Source organism: Xyrauchen texanus, chromosome 11, assembly GCF_025860055.1.
Source record: "Xyrauchen texanus isolate HMW12.3.18 chromosome 11, RBS_HiC_50CHRs, whole genome shotgun sequence".
NCBI classification, from domain to species: domain Eukaryota; kingdom Metazoa; phylum Chordata; class Actinopteri; order Cypriniformes; family Catostomidae; genus Xyrauchen; species Xyrauchen texanus.
The window spans coordinates 36,567,837-36,583,741 of record NC_068286.1 but is presented as its reverse complement, the minus strand read 5'-3'; the positions used below and the strand labels follow the sequence as shown (position 1 = coordinate 36,583,741).

Below are 15,905 nucleotides of genomic sequence, written 5' to 3'. Positions count from 1 at the left end.
TTGAAAATTTACTCGCAACCCCCGTACCGCACTTATGGAAGAAGACATCGGAGATTCGCAAACCACCTGTATCTAGCGTCCGTTGCCAGTGTGAGTTAAACACCCAATCAATATGGCCATATCTTAATATTTCTGTGCTCTAAGAACTGCGCTGATACGTCGTTGGTTCAAACATAGGCTACTGAAATAATTGGTCGGTAGTTTCGCGTATAGGATATAGTGATGAAATGCGCATTGGAGTAAAGGGATGCTCCTCATGGCGTTTACGCGTGGAGAGTCCGCTGGGGTGTGCATAAGAGTGAGTGAAAAAGGAAAATAGAGAAAAAGGCAAGCGTCTTGCACGCCTTCCACAAGCTCTGCTGCGCATCCTCTGGTGGAAATATGAGGATCTCTCGAAAACAACGCTGATAAATCGCATTTCAGACTGCTCTGAAACATAAGCAGACAAAAATACCACCAAGGAACACCCGCCTCAGAGACCCGTGTTTGACTCGAGGGTCGATTAAATACATCAGGTAAGCGACGCGCAATAAGTCAAGCGCCTTATCGGGTTTCATTACATTAGCTTTGAAGTTCTAAAGCTTTTCATTTTTGTCAAGGATGATTTGATTCAACGCAAAAGTGAAACGCGCACAAGCGAATTTGTACCTGCGTCTGCAGGTGTCCATGCGTTCGCAGCGTTTGATCAACAGAAATCGACATATCAAACTGGCCTGGGGGAAACCTAAAGTAAATGAGGTGCAAGAATGCTAGTTGTTTTTGTGAAATTGGGAAGCATCATAAGATTTGATTGGCAATTGACACAATTCGGATTTAAATTGAGAAGTTGTCTCAATACATTCATGTTTACTTAATTATTAAGGTTGGTCTGTTGTTTTACATTATTCTGAATAAATTGCACACTATTTAATAGTGTGTCTTATATTGGGGTTCAATCAGCTTAATTGATTACTGCATGGATGCTGTCATTAAAACTGCAGTGTTGGTTTCGATTCAACTTCTTAGATTGTGATGGTTATGTAAACAATAGAGCATATTTTTCATGCATTAATGTGCAATCACTGGTGGCTAAAAGATAATTATTGCATTGTACCTGCTCATCTGTAATTGCTGAGTGTGATCAGCAATTTACTGTTCAGCCTACATAGGTCCAGGTATGGAAACAGAAGTAAACAAGTACAAAAGGGTTTGTCCCAATAGATTGTCCATGCTCATTGCCCCAAGTTAACCCAGGAAAAAACAGAAATTGGTGTGAACAACATTTTTAGGAGGTGATAGAGAAAATCTTTACTGTATATGTGCTGCCGTTCGGTTTTTTGGTCTGTGATAGGTGCTATGAGTTTGTAAGCCAGGCTTAATTTGGGCTAATGTCTCTGGGGATCGATTTAAACCTTGTCCCCAGTTTTTCATCTCGTCCCCAGTTTGTAATGAAATTGCACAGGAGCCACCAGGGTCCAGGCTCTAAAACTCTTGATTATAAGTGAGTGACATTGTCCCTCAAATGAGATTATACTGCTTAATAGTACATTACATAAGACAAACAGTTTTGGACTGTTGGCTAGAGGCACATACAGGTGTATATTCACTCTGCTGCACACACATACACACACTCAGCTCTCCAGAAATAGCCAGAGAGAGAGAGAGAGGAGAGAGAGCATGCATAGGAGCATCATACTTTTTGCATTCTCTCTTCACAGAATTATTACCAAATCCCTACTATACAGCCAGAGGTGTCATGCACCTTGGCCCACTTGGTGCCCCAAGTCAAATAAGTCATTACCAAGAGAAAAATCAACAACAACAACACTTTTTCACTGCATAGTTGTAGAGCTGCATGATTATGTCAAAAATCATATTTGCTGATGATCTCTCTTGATATTGTATTTGTGCGTATTAAATTTGATTAATAGAATATACATAAATAATGTATTTTGTTTAGGACAACCTCATGCCCTATTCTTTATTTAGACTACACATCCAAAACAAGTTGAGAAATGCGTTCACATGAGACATAACACATGCATCAGACTGCACTGTCTGCCATACAGAATCTGTACACTCAGAATTTCGCAGACAACTCAGCACAGAGTTGGCATACACATCATTCACAAATGTTCACACAGCCATTGAGACTGGGGTACCCTCAACTCAGCTGAACACACTTACCATGTCTTCTAAAGAAAAATAAGCATAGAAAAAAGAAAGTCAGATTCTGTCTGGACCTAGACTAATCTAAACACTCTGATTCATCATTATACTCATACACAAAAGACTTGTTTCTGATTGGTTACGATGCTCAATGTTTAAACATAACACACACACATACACATGTTGTAAATAGAAAATTAGACACGACTTGAGAATACCTAAAGGGAATTCTGTAATTTACACTTTTCACGATAGTGAATTGCAGCAGGCCTAACTGTAATCTTTATAATTATTTCGATTAATCGTGCAACCCAATTGTGCATCCCCGAGAGGCTACTATTTTTACATATATGTAAAGAAATAATAAGTGCACTTCTATCAGGACAACGGAAGACTCGCTGACTTATGAATATGAAACAGGAATGTAATGTCTCTCTTTGGCGTAAGCCCCATCTGGCGGTCCAAGAAGTTGTACTCGGAACCATCACATCCTGCCGGAGATAGGAGGCAGGGGCGAGGAGCCTACCCCTGTGCAAGATGGGACTCAACTTGTGGTGGTGGGGTGGTGGAGGTTGGTATGTTAGCACACTGAAACAGCAATGTGATAGATTGTGAGCAGACTTAAAAAGCAATGGCTTACATGTGATTGGCTTGGAGTTACTTAGCTAATGGTGCGATGATGTACAGCTGCTAGTCTTCCCACTATAACTATGCTGCACTTACATTTATTAGTTCTTTATATATATGTAATATTGGATAGTCTAGTTGTGCAATTGTTTTAGAGTGCAAAAGGACCTGGTTCAAATCCCAACCTAACATATTGAAATTAAACAAGCAAAAGTTTTCACCATGCACACAAAGAAATGCTTTTAAGATTTATGAATTCTATTCAATAACAAAATTCCATCAAATTAAATTTGAGTATTTTTTTTAACAAAATATAATTAAACACTAGAATATATATTTTAAGCTTAATTTATTTAATTTGGTTAAAATTTAAAAAATTGGAGGGTTGAATAAGTATGATGCTGAAGGACACTGAAGGAGAAAGATTGACAAAGTGTACATTCTCCAATATAAGTTCTCCAGACTCCTTATAATGGATTGTTTTAGCTTATATCGTCATTGTGGCTCTTAGGCATCATCTAGGCCAAGAACATAATGGATTCTTCAAAGGTAGAGGATGTAGAAACCAGAGCTTCTAAGAGTGAAAAAGTGAAACAGTGAAATAGTGTCAGAGGAAGAAGCAAAGAGAGAAATACGGACAAAGGAAAAAGATAATAAATTTAATAGAATTGCAGGGTATCTGGTTGCTTATGCTGTCTGGCTCTGCTGTGACAGAGTGCTCCAGACCAGCAGAAGTCACCTCCACTGTGGCCTATCACTGTGACTTATACAGGCTGCTTACGTGGTTTATATCTAATCAAAGTGCATTATTGAAACAGCCAGTGCTCTTTAGCAAGAGTAATGTGCCATTACTGGAAACACTGAATGTATCATACTGTTTTGGTCTTTTAAAAAGTGCTTTGGATGCATTGTTTTTTGTGATTATTTTCACATTTGCATCTGAACTTCAGTTGACTTTAAATGATTGTGATTCCAGAAAGGATCCTTGAATCTGCTTTAAATCTCATGTTCTGTTAAGACTGAATTTTCAGAGAATCCAGCAACATTGGGTACGTACGGAAGAGGATTAGGGCCAAGCAATAATAAAAAAAATAAAGCCATCTCGAGATTAAAGTCATTATAATGCGAGATTAAACTCGTTAAATTTCGAGAAAAAAAGTCGAAATACAATCTTGAGAATAAACTCATTAAATATCGAGAATAAAGTCATTATAATGCGAGATTAAACTCGTTATATTTCGAGAAAAAAGTCGAAATGCAATCTTGAGAATAAACTCATTAAATATCGAGAATAATGTCATTATAATGCGAGATTAAACTCGTTAAATTTCAAGAAAAAATTTGAAATACAATCTTGAGAATAAACTCATTAAATATCGAGAATAAAGTCGTTGTGTTTCGAGAAAAAACTCGTTAAGTTTAATCTCGCATTATAATGACTTTAATCTCGAGATGGTTTTATTTTTTTATTATTGCTTGGCCCTAATCCTCTTCCGTAGGTACATCATTCAGAGAAAACGTGAAAATGTATTGCATTCATTAATTGTTTATGCTTTGAATCTCTGAGACCCCAAACATAAGTAATGTAAAATATTTCCTGGTGGATGTTTTAAGCATGTTATGAAGATTTAGATATAAGCAGTTCTCTTAAGGCTAGGAAAACTAACTTAGCATCAACTTGAAATATCAAAATTAAGTACTGTATGTTTGTTAATATGTTAAAAGGGCAGTAGGGTATCTCAGATCCCAAACACATCATACCATTAAAACATCACATGCTAATACAACTACACACATTTTACCTGTTTGGAAAAACATAATTATAAAAGGATTGTAATGGTAATTATAATGGTAAACATAATAGCATTTTGTTTATTTTTTGATTAACAATTGGGTTTATTATGCAATCACAGACTCACTTATCGACTCGTGCTCTTCAAACATCTGGCTGATCTGTTGCATAGCAAGCTGATCTGCACGTGTGGCTGATCTGTTGCTATGCAACAGATCAGCCAGATGTTTTGAAGAGCACATGAGTCGATAAGTGAGCCGAAAGTGTCTTAGAAGCACCACAGAATGAAGTGGTTGATTCAACAATTGCAGCTTGAACCTAAAAAAATACATTACCATGGCAACATGTTTGCAAAACAACATTACAATCTTCATTACACATTTTGTTCTCTGGGTGAAATGTCCAGTGGGAGGCACCAAAAGGGATTTAAAAAGTTTTACTTTTGAGATGAAGAGTTCAGTCATATCAGTAACCTTATAAAAGCTCATTTTTGGATCATATGATCAGCTATATACTAATTGCTTAATCTCAGTACCTGCCCTATTATTGTACACTTTCGTAGATTAAATTAGTCCTTGTTTACTGTGCAGTGAATAGTGAATTTCTGAACCAGCTGAATGAGGCATATGGAGTGCACCTTTAAATGTGAATGTTAGATAGCGGTTTTATTGAGTAAAACGTACCTCCCTAACCAAGAGCTTTAACCTAAACCTAATCGATAATGTTGCAAAAATTTAGCATTTTTCAATTGTTTTGATATTATAACATATCAGTGTGTCAGTTTAAAATAAGCATTTATACAGTTATAATCAGCCATTTTACTTATAGTGCCTGGAAATGTAGAACGTCACACTTAAAACACAGTTTGCAAAAATGTAGTTATACTGAAGTAACATTCAGTCTATGAGACTAGGTTGAACAATTGTGTTATTTTTCATCTCACATTTTCTTTTTTTTTGACACTATCGGTTAGGTTTACGTTTATGTTTATGTCAGGTAGGTCGGTTTTGTTGAATTAAAAATATTTTAAGACCCCGATTCCACCTGGTATTAAGATGCATTTTGGATGATCAGGTCACATGTGGTCTAGGCTAAATACAGGTCTAAATGGGGTCTAAAACGTTACCTGTCTGTCACTCACTTGACATTGTGTTGAATGTAGTGACACAAGGGGTCTTGAGAGCCTTGCGTATCTCTGAGTTGAACAACTGACCAGGTGTACCACTTGAACTCAGTGCCTTTCCCCTCCACTGAGGCGAACACAAGCGCTTTTATCCCAGGAGATCCCACTAACTAGGCTCCTTGAATGACTCCTCCCTAGCCCTCTGGCCAGCGAATTCTGAGGAATTTGCGACCAGTCCCACTGCAAGCTTCAAGTGTTTCGTACTGGCGTAGGGCTCCACAGGCCTAATTCCCTCTTCAGGCAGCTCCCTGTGATGTATTATCGGTAATACATTCCCCCACGGTACATTCCCCCAGTTGGCGGACCCGCATCTCCCTTGGGCAGTCTCTCCGCCCCAGTCGCTGTGTTTGTAGAACTACTCCCTTACAAGGTAGGACCTACTACCGCGCCACTTCCACGTGTGGCTTGACAACCCATGTGATGTATTGGCCACATGTTACCTCCCCCCAGCTTGGGCAGGATGTGGTCTCCACAGAGTCTTTTCCCCCTGAAAGAATAGGATCGGAAATGAATGCCTTCCCCGACGTGTTTTAGAGCCCCAGCCGCTTTATGCTCTACAACGTGGAACATAGATAGAAAAAAGGCAGCAGCAGGCTGGTTTACTCCCATGATAGTCATGTCGCTTGTTCCCCCCTCAGGGGTGCTGGAAAACTAAGAACTGTATATGACAATTTTCTGGGGCGTTTGGGATGGTTACGTGCTGCCGATACCTGTGTCAGCAATTCACGTAACATGTTCTAGTGCATGACATTTTTAAAAGGGACCCCTTTGTGTCACTACATTCGACACAACGTTGAGTGAGTGACAGAAGGGGAATGTCATGGTTACTGTTGTAACCTACGTTCCCTGGTTGAGGGAACGAGACGTTGTGGCCCTCTTGCCATGACACTAGACCTACCACTGTAAACGGCCGAACCCTACTCACGGCTCCTCAGTGAAAAATCTGACTGACAGATGCACGTCTGCTTCCCTTTATACCCGTATATCCTGGGGCGGGACATGCATATTCTGTCGGCCAATTTCTCATTGGCCTTTTCTCAAATCCAGAGGTACATGAGGCTCTCAAGAAAGACCCCTTGTGTCACTACATTTGACACAATGTCTCATTCCCTCCATCAGTGAATGGCGGTTACAACAGTAGCCATGATGTTTTGTGATCGTATCCCATTTGAGGTGTAAACGCTAATCTGACCTGAATGCATCCAGGCAGCAGCAAAGCACAACCTCTCACTTGAAAATCAACTGCTGCGCTAAAACAAGAGTATAAATTTTTCCCATTTGAGGTGTAAACGCTAATCTGACCTGAATGCATCCAGGCAGCAGCAAAGCACAACCTCTCACTTGAAAATCAACTGCTGCGCTAAAACAAGAGTATACATTTTTCCGGTTACATCTTTAAAAGGAAATAAATGTCAGATCGGAAAATAAAACATAACTAATTTAAAAAGAAGACATACACACAAGCATGAGAACTTCATGGATCTTCTTCAGTGTGTTTGATATCAACCTGCACTGACACTTATGAGAATCTAACCATAATCCACTAAAATAATGGACAATTCTGCTTGAAATGTTGATTTTGTGCTTAGATTCAATTTCAGCTGCATCAGGGAGAAATGCGTACTGTTTTTTTTTCTCGCACTTTCTTTGTCTTTTCTGACTTTGCTGTGGTTTATTATCATGCAGGAACACACTGACATAGTGATTGATGTATGACATCATGAAACAGAGTTCCTCCCCTCCACATCTGATCACAAGTGGTCACAGAAGTCGCATTTAAACAACCAGGTGTAAACAGCAATGTCTCTCACCTTACGACATGTGATCGGATCACCCGAGACGCATCTCAATACCAGGTGGAAACAGGGTCTTAGTGGTCACATTAGCAAACCAATGTTTGAGCTATATTTATGTAGTTAATTAACATCTTGATATTTCTCATGATTCTAATATCTTGCCATATGTGAATTTAGAATATTTGTGTGTAAATACACCAACAGAATATTTGTGTGTAAACACACCAACTAATTCACATACAGAGAAACAAAACTGAATGTTTGATCCTAGCTCCCATCGATGAGACACATTTTTAGACATGACAAAAGCTTGGCTTTGAAGTACAGCCTAAGTTCGATGAGAGAAGAGTAACTCAACGTGCCTGCCATATTAAACTCTCACTCAGATGCTCTACATCACAGCCACAGTGTCTCCATATGTCACGGCGAACAGCTCTTAACCCCGAAAATGACTCACAAGATGAACTCACCCATGGCTTATTCTTTCCCATAATTATCGCTGCAAATGAGTTAAAGAGCCCTTCCACAGACCAGCAAGTTTGTTGACATGATGAATTGCATTTGTGAATTTACAAATGTCAGGGGAAGAATGAATTGTTAATTATCTATTACACTAAAAGGTTAAAGTGACAGGCTGTTTCAGGAATGAAATGGGGATTCAAAAGAATTGAAGATCTGCATTATGGAAGTGTGCGGATATGCTTGAATTCCAAAATTATGTTGGAGTGGTGGTGGCGTAGTGGCTAAAGCACAGGGCTGTTAATCAGAAGGTCACAGGTTCTAACCTCACGGCCACCACCATTGTGTCCTTGAGCAAGGCACTTAACTCGAGGTTGCTCCGGGGGGATTGTCCCTGTAATAATTGCACTGTAAGTCGCTTTGGATAAAAGTGTCTGCCAAATGCATAAATGTAAATGTTGCTATATTGAAGATTAAAATGGCTTAAAGACAACTAAGTCAAGGTATTGGAGTGGCCATCACAAAGCCCTGACCTCAGTACAATAGAAAATTTGTGGGCAGAACTGAAAAAGCATGTGCGAGCAAAGAGGCCTACAAACCTGACTCAGTTACACCAGTTCTGTCTGTAAGAATGGGCCAAAATTCCAGAAACTAATTGTGAGAAGCTTGTGGAAGGCTACCCAAGACATTTCACCCAAATTAAACAATTGAAAGTCAATGCTACCAAATACTAACAAAGTGTATGTAAACTTCAGACCCACTGGGAATGTGATGAAAGGAATAAAAACTGAAATAATTCATTCTCTCTACTATTATTCTGATATTTCACATTCTTAAAATAAAGTAGCGATCCTAACTGACCTAACACAGGGAATGTTTTCTAAGATTAAATGTCAGCAATTGTGAAAAAACAATGTATTTGGCTAAGGTGTATGTAAACTTCGGACTTCAGCTGTTTAACCAATGGCATTCGATATCATTGACGTCAAACCTGACAAAATGCATCTTCACGTGACATATTTTAATTGTTACTTTAAATATAGTATAAGAATAACTTATCCTTAAAACAATTTTCTAATTAGTGTTGGGTAAGTTCCTAAAAAGTCGTCATTTTTATTTGTACAGCGCTTTTCACAACACCCATCTTTTCAAAGAAGCTTTACAGGAAATCATGCATTAACAAAAAATGAAACTGTAATTTATACAAAGTCTTAGATTTTAGATTACTGATTACAATATTGTAATCAAATTATTTTATTATTGTAAGTTACTTTATCAAAAATGTTTCACTTGACCAATTATTATAAGTTACTTTCTAAAATGATCATTCAAAATAACCTCTATATATTTTCACAACAACTCACTTTTGCCCCTATCCCATCAGTCAGATGTAATTATAATGTTTGGAGAGGTAGATCTGGGCTTTTCATGTTTATGTTAAAAGCATGCGATGAAGCACAGGCACAGGGTGGTGTCTATATTCACTCCAGTCTTTGTATTAATTACACTAGACAAAGCAGCAATATTTTGAATTATTTTCTAAAGCGATTGCAGAGCTTAGCTCTTCATGCAGTTTTAAAGGCTTACCAGACATACTCCTGGCTTTTTGACATGAGGGTGGAGCATGAGGGGATTTGCTAAAAGGAAAATATATAATGTAGAGGCAAGCAATCACTTTGTGTTAATTTTCAAATCTGACAGGAAATGCATTTTCCTTCCTCTTAGACATATGTAAAATTTTCATTATATGTCTATGACCCGACTGGCGACCTGTCCAGGGTGTCCCCCGCCTTTCGCCCAATGTTAGCTGGGATAGGCTCCAGCCCCCCCGCGACCCTGTACACAGGATAAGCGGTTGACGATGGATGGATGGATGGATGGATGTCTATGACCCATCAGTGTTTGTTAGGGTTTGTCGAATGAGGAATGGCAGAATTGCCAAGGTTTTGTTGACTGGTAATGTAAATGTTAACTCTAGGACATGAAAATTTGATAATGGTGAAAGAGGTTAAGTTACGGTAAGAGACAACAACTACACTAGAGAGGACAAATGGTCATGACAAACTTGAAATGTCGGAAAGTTGAAAACAGTTTCAAAAACTTTGTTGATGATTGACATGTATTATGACTTTATGTACCTTGGGCTGCTGCTAGACAGTTGCTAAGATGTTCTGAGTGGATGGTACACAGTTGTTTCAGTGTTTTAGATGTATCCTATTATGTTGCAAAGTGGTTTCTAAGGCATTCTGAGTGGATGGGAGTTAGGCAGTTGGTTGGTTGGTTGGATGGATGGATGAATGTATGGATGGATGGATGGATGGATGGATGGATGGATGGATGGATGGATGGATGGATGGATGGATGGATGAGATAGATAGATAGATAGATAGATTGATTTAGGAATTAGTGATATTCAGGGATAGATAGTGATTTTGGATTGTCCTCTATGTGAAACAGTACATTTAAATATGCACATAATTTTTACAATAAAAAATTGTATTGCAGACAGGTTTAGACTGTCTATATCTCTAAACACACACAGCACAGTCACACAAGTTGAATTGGATTACAGTGGTGTGAACGTGGCATCCTTCACAATCGTCTCTGTTGTTTTGTGTCCTCTGAGATGCTTTGCTTAAATAGGGAAGTTGTCCTAAAGGCACCAGTGTGCTGCATCAGGGCCATTTGTTAAAATGTATTTACTCATCACAGAGGACCAGACAAGCCCAACTGAGTTCTTAAAAGCCTCTTTTGTTGATTCTCCTGAGGTTTCTGAGAGATCCATATTCTCTGTCTGAGCCAATCTTTAAAATACTGGTCAATGTATTGATTTAATATGTGTGTCTGCTCAGACCCCGTTAGCGGCTTTTCATTGATCGCACAAGTTAAAGTTATTTCCCCACAGAGCACAGTGTGTCTCAGTGTTTTTGACTGTAGTTTGTCTATATTGCTGTTTAAAAAAGAAAACAGGGAAAATAAAAAGCAGTTTCAGGAGAACAATATCAATCTTTCAGCTATGTTAGATCCGAGTTGCAAAATATTTCAGACAAAGCATGAGTATTAATTACATTTTAGTTTTAGATCACGTTTGATTATTTTAGTAAACACAACGGGTCCAAAAGTCTAGAACAAATGCGTCAATATTGCAATATTTTCTTATTTAATTCTTGTTTTTATTACAAACTATATTATCTGCATAGCAATTTGAGTGAAATTTATATTTGAAAAATTTACAGCTTGTACTTGAGCTGACATGAACTCCACATGTTTGTGGAAAACCTAAGGGTCTGTGTTATCCCACCATGATTTGAGAATGTTAAAGAGCATCTTGTGTGCTTCAGCAAGAAAATCTGACCTTTTGTTTAAAGGAGTTAGCATGGTTAATGTCACAAAATTGCTTACATTTGATTAGTTTCCTAGAAACAATGCAGAATGTCAGCTATTTCTTATTCATTTTCCATCATTCAATTTTTAAATCCTAAAACTTCTATTTATTACAAGGACAATAGATAGATCTGAGTTATTAGATCTTAGAGAATATTCCTCATACTGGGACTGCACTGTAAGACAAAGCAGAAATATTTCAGTTTCAAATCATATGTTTAATTATTGCAGTGAATGCGTTTTGAAATAAGGTATAAAGATGCTGTTAGCTATGGAAGAAAGTATCACTAAGTTCAAGAACACTAAAATGGCTTTTACTTCTACCAGAAAACCTGTCTGCACTTCCACTGGATCACCAGGGATTGTCCTGTAAACTTAGTTTACGTTAATTTATCAGCTAATGTTTGGCCCAGTTTATACTCTAAAGATATTCCTCTGGGATAAGCAGCCTTTAGAGGCATGAAAACCACAGATTAATTACACAATTAAGCCATTTGCTGTTAGACTGCAGAGATAATTGCTCGGTCAGAGCACTGCTTAGTTGGGGACTCAATGGTGCTGTTATTCAGTACTATCAAAGTTGTTACTTCCTTTATCTTTTCATTGGGGTTAGGAGAAGGGGAAAAGTGTAGATGAAGGCTTGTTGATTGTTATAAAACATTATGTAGCAACTTGAAAAATCACTGACTATGTTTAGAGATTTTCGTAATTCTGAAATAAATTCAGTCCGCAGCAGATTCCAAAAGTACTGTGTATAGCAATCCAATACTGTTGGTCACTTCACTGAAAGGTACAGACAGTTATTCCATCAACGCGCGCTACCCAGACAGCTTTCGCTGTTGCACACTGTCTCTGTGTGTATATTCGCATCTCCCGCTGAACGCGTTTAGATGCGCTCTACAATGTGGAATAGCCTTTATGTTGGCTCCTCTTCAGTCCGGGCCTCCACCATGCCTGGGCCTGGGACAAAATTTCACACAATTGTGAACACAATTACTTTCTGGTTTCCACAGAGCACCAGAACCCATGTTTCTGAGGCTGCTCACACAACATGCTATCAGTAGTGCAACAGGAAAAGTTAAACATGTTTGAATTGATGCAAAATTGTCAGATAAGAGATGGTGCTTGACAGTAAATTGGCAGAATGAGGTAGATGTCACGGTACTGGAACATTCGATAGAATAATGTTACTATATGTAGGGTATATGTTTTTTTAGGCTCTTTAGTAAACAATTTGCAGCTTTACGAAGCTTTAAAATTCAAAACTGTTTTCTTGTAAGGCTGTGAATGGGCTATATTTTTTAAATATTTATCTTAAGAAAAGAGTGTTTCCAGCTCTTAAACTCACTCTTTTCTTCTCTATCAAATGAACTGACAAAATGTGAACACAATGGTTTACTTGTTCAACTAAGATCCATTTTGCTGGAAAGGTTCTGTTGCACCATGTGCCTATCCAGTATCTAAAAATTAGCATTAAGGAGCAGAAAGCTGTGTGGGTGTATCAGCTGCAATGGGAGCAAGAGAACAGAACACTGATGTGTTCACAAGCATGGAATTTACATCGTGTTGAGATCTTGCGGTCAGAAATGAACGGAAATGTTAATGAAAGTGTTTGACTCAAAAGGATGCAAATTATCTATCCATCCATCCATCCATCCCTGTCTTTTTATCCATCCATACATCCATCTCTGACTTTTTATCCATATATTGTGGAATTGAGAGAATTAAAATCCAAAGATTGTAAATGAAGTTGTAGGCCATTAGTCCACCTGGAATGTTGAGGGTTGGTGGTTAAGAGGCATAAAGCTATAACTGGAAGCTCATTGAAAAAGCATAATATCTAAATTATGGATTGCATGACATATATGTAAATAGTGGATTTGGTGATCTTCATCTATTAGACACTAGTTAGACCCTATAATGTAAAACTGAACACAACATGTGAATGGGGTGCTAATGAGCCTGAGCGTGCTGATAAGTGTGTGTACTGTATGTGTGTGGTGTCAGCTGAAGCGACACCATATGGAAGATGCCACCTGGTGTGTCTGTTCAACCTCTTTAGAGAGAGAAGAAGATCAAAGCAAGAAGCACCACCATCATGCAGTCACTCACAGTAATTACAGAAGCCCTTCCATTTATTCTCAAATTAGTGGAATATTTTTTCACTTGTTGAACTGCAAGCTTTGGAATGAGTTGAGATGAAGAGCCAAAACTGCAAATAAACTGGTGCACCCTTCTCCCAAACCACACAGAATAGTTAATTGGTTTATTTAACAACATTACTTGATTATGTCTATAGCCACAAAGCTTTACAGACAAAAACAAAGATGCGTCTCTTCTATACAGACCAAACAATCAGCCACTTATGTTGGGTTTCCTTAAAAGTATAATTGAGGCTGTTTCAGCATAAGGTCTATGGACAACATCTGGTATGTTAGAATAGCTTACCAACCCCGTCTGTGCAAGTCATAAAATCTTTCAACTCATGTCATGACCAGCTAAAAATGTCAGTGTGGGTACTTTCCCTTGGTATTACTACACAATGGCACCAGAAAGGGGCATAAAATAGGATGGATGTAACTTTCCGTTAAACTATTTACATGGAACCTAGTTTTGGAAACTCCATCAGAGAAAATATCAGAAGGATAATCAGATAAACCGTAAGACAGACAGAGAGACAGATATCTTTTCCATCATCAATTAATCTGTCTACACTGGAAGCATCCACAGTGTGTCACGTCAACAGTAAACTGACGTTCCATTTAATTTTGCTCTGTATGCGCTGGTGCTACTCCTGCCAACATGACAGAAAAAATTTAGAATGTCCACTTCGACCCGTCTAGTGTAGACAGCCTCAAGCCACTGCGGGCCAGACATGTAACTGTACTGTTAAAATATGAAGGGGCCCTTATACACACATCAAAGGTAAATGGCAGTAATACATGAAATGTGATAATGACTTCAATTATTTCTGGCTGCAGTCACATCTCTATTTACTATAAAATATCAACCCTCACCATTATCCAAATGGCTTCCCCTGAAACAAAAGTGACAATAGGGTATGTCAACGCTATCATGTCATCACTCACAAAAACACACATGTACCACCCCTTTAGAAAGAAAGCTGTGGTAAAGATGTGTGTGGTGTCAGTTGTTAACAGAGAGCATGGCAAATTATCTTTCGTTGTGACCTAGATTAATTATATCCACTGCAATATGATGACTGACCATAATAATGGTAATAGCTTGTGGCACATTGTGGCCATTAATAATGATGTCTCAAAGCATCAATCACTTGCTAAAATGTATTAAATATAATTTTAGCTTAAAGAGTCATGGAAAAGTTAACATAATATTCACCGATTTTATTTCTCATATCCATCAAGGGTACACTTTATCTCTGATTCAAAGTCACTCAACATAAAGATCATAGCATTAACATATATGCTGTTAGAAAATGTAACGTTTGGAAGGAAGTCAATAGAGATGGATCTAGATGCGGCTTTAAGAAATTTAATAAAGAAATAAAGTAAAGTACAAAATTTCATGGAAATCACTGGAACTAAGCAGAACTAAGAACTAAAACAAAAGTTACATCCATGCTGGGAACTGATACGGGAACAGGAGGAAAAACAAAACAACTCACAAAGACTGGGTAGAAATCAGGGCATTATATACACAGGGGTAAATGAGGAACTGAAACACAGGTGAGAACAATATGGAACAGCTGGCAGTGTGGAGGGCAGGGAATTATGGGAAGTGTAGTCTGGGGGAAATTGATGACAGAGGCAAAACAACAGTGAATCATGACATAAACCCATATATATTTAACAAGTTAATTCAGTGCGATTAATTTTATAAAAAATAACGTGTTAAAAAAATTAACACAATTAATCGCAATGCCCCCGGATTGTAATAAGGAAGATTGCTGAGAAATGCAAGCTTGTAGTACCACCTGTTTACTACATAATAATTGAAATTTCAGCAGTGTGGTTATGCGCAGTTTATACAGTGAAGAAAAAAAACAGACAGCACAAAAGAGACATTCGTTACGTTCTTGCGTTCAAAACATTTAATGGAGCGCAAATTCGAACTAAGGGATCTCAAGATGTGTTCTAAGTATTAAACTATATTTAACTTGACACAGTGACCTAAACATTTTATGTTTAAGATGCAACACACCCGAGACGCTGCACAAGCATGTCTGACGCAGGTGTTCATTGATGGGTCCTTAAACAAGCCCTCATAATATATCTTGAACTGATTGACAAATTCACTTGTGAAATGGATTGCTGTTAACTGTATGCCAATGATTGACTTATGTTCAATAATATTTTAGTAAACAATACATTGTATTCTAAAGCTGCTTTTGTATTGACTTATCAATGATTAACTCTTCTGCCACAAGAATGTAATGCTTTTAATGCTTTTGTAATGCTTTTTAATTATCTGAATATTGTTTTATATATATATATAATTTTTTAGAATATTTAAAGATAACCATGTATAATTTTTT

The 15,905-nt window shown here is 37.9% G+C and overlaps 1 protein-coding gene across 1 annotated transcript in view; it reads left to right on the top strand.

Annotated features, from left to right (window-relative positions):
• The first annotated feature begins 473 nt into the window (after positions 1–473).
• LOC127652138 (short transient receptor potential channel 5-like) overlaps positions 474–15,905 on the top strand; it is a 96,315-nt gene continuing 80,883 nt past the window's right edge. Inside the window, exon 1 of the mRNA XM_052138198.1 lies at positions 474–515. The gene's annotated coding sequence lies outside the window, so the exon portion shown is untranslated. The remainder of the gene's footprint in view (positions 516–15,905) is intronic.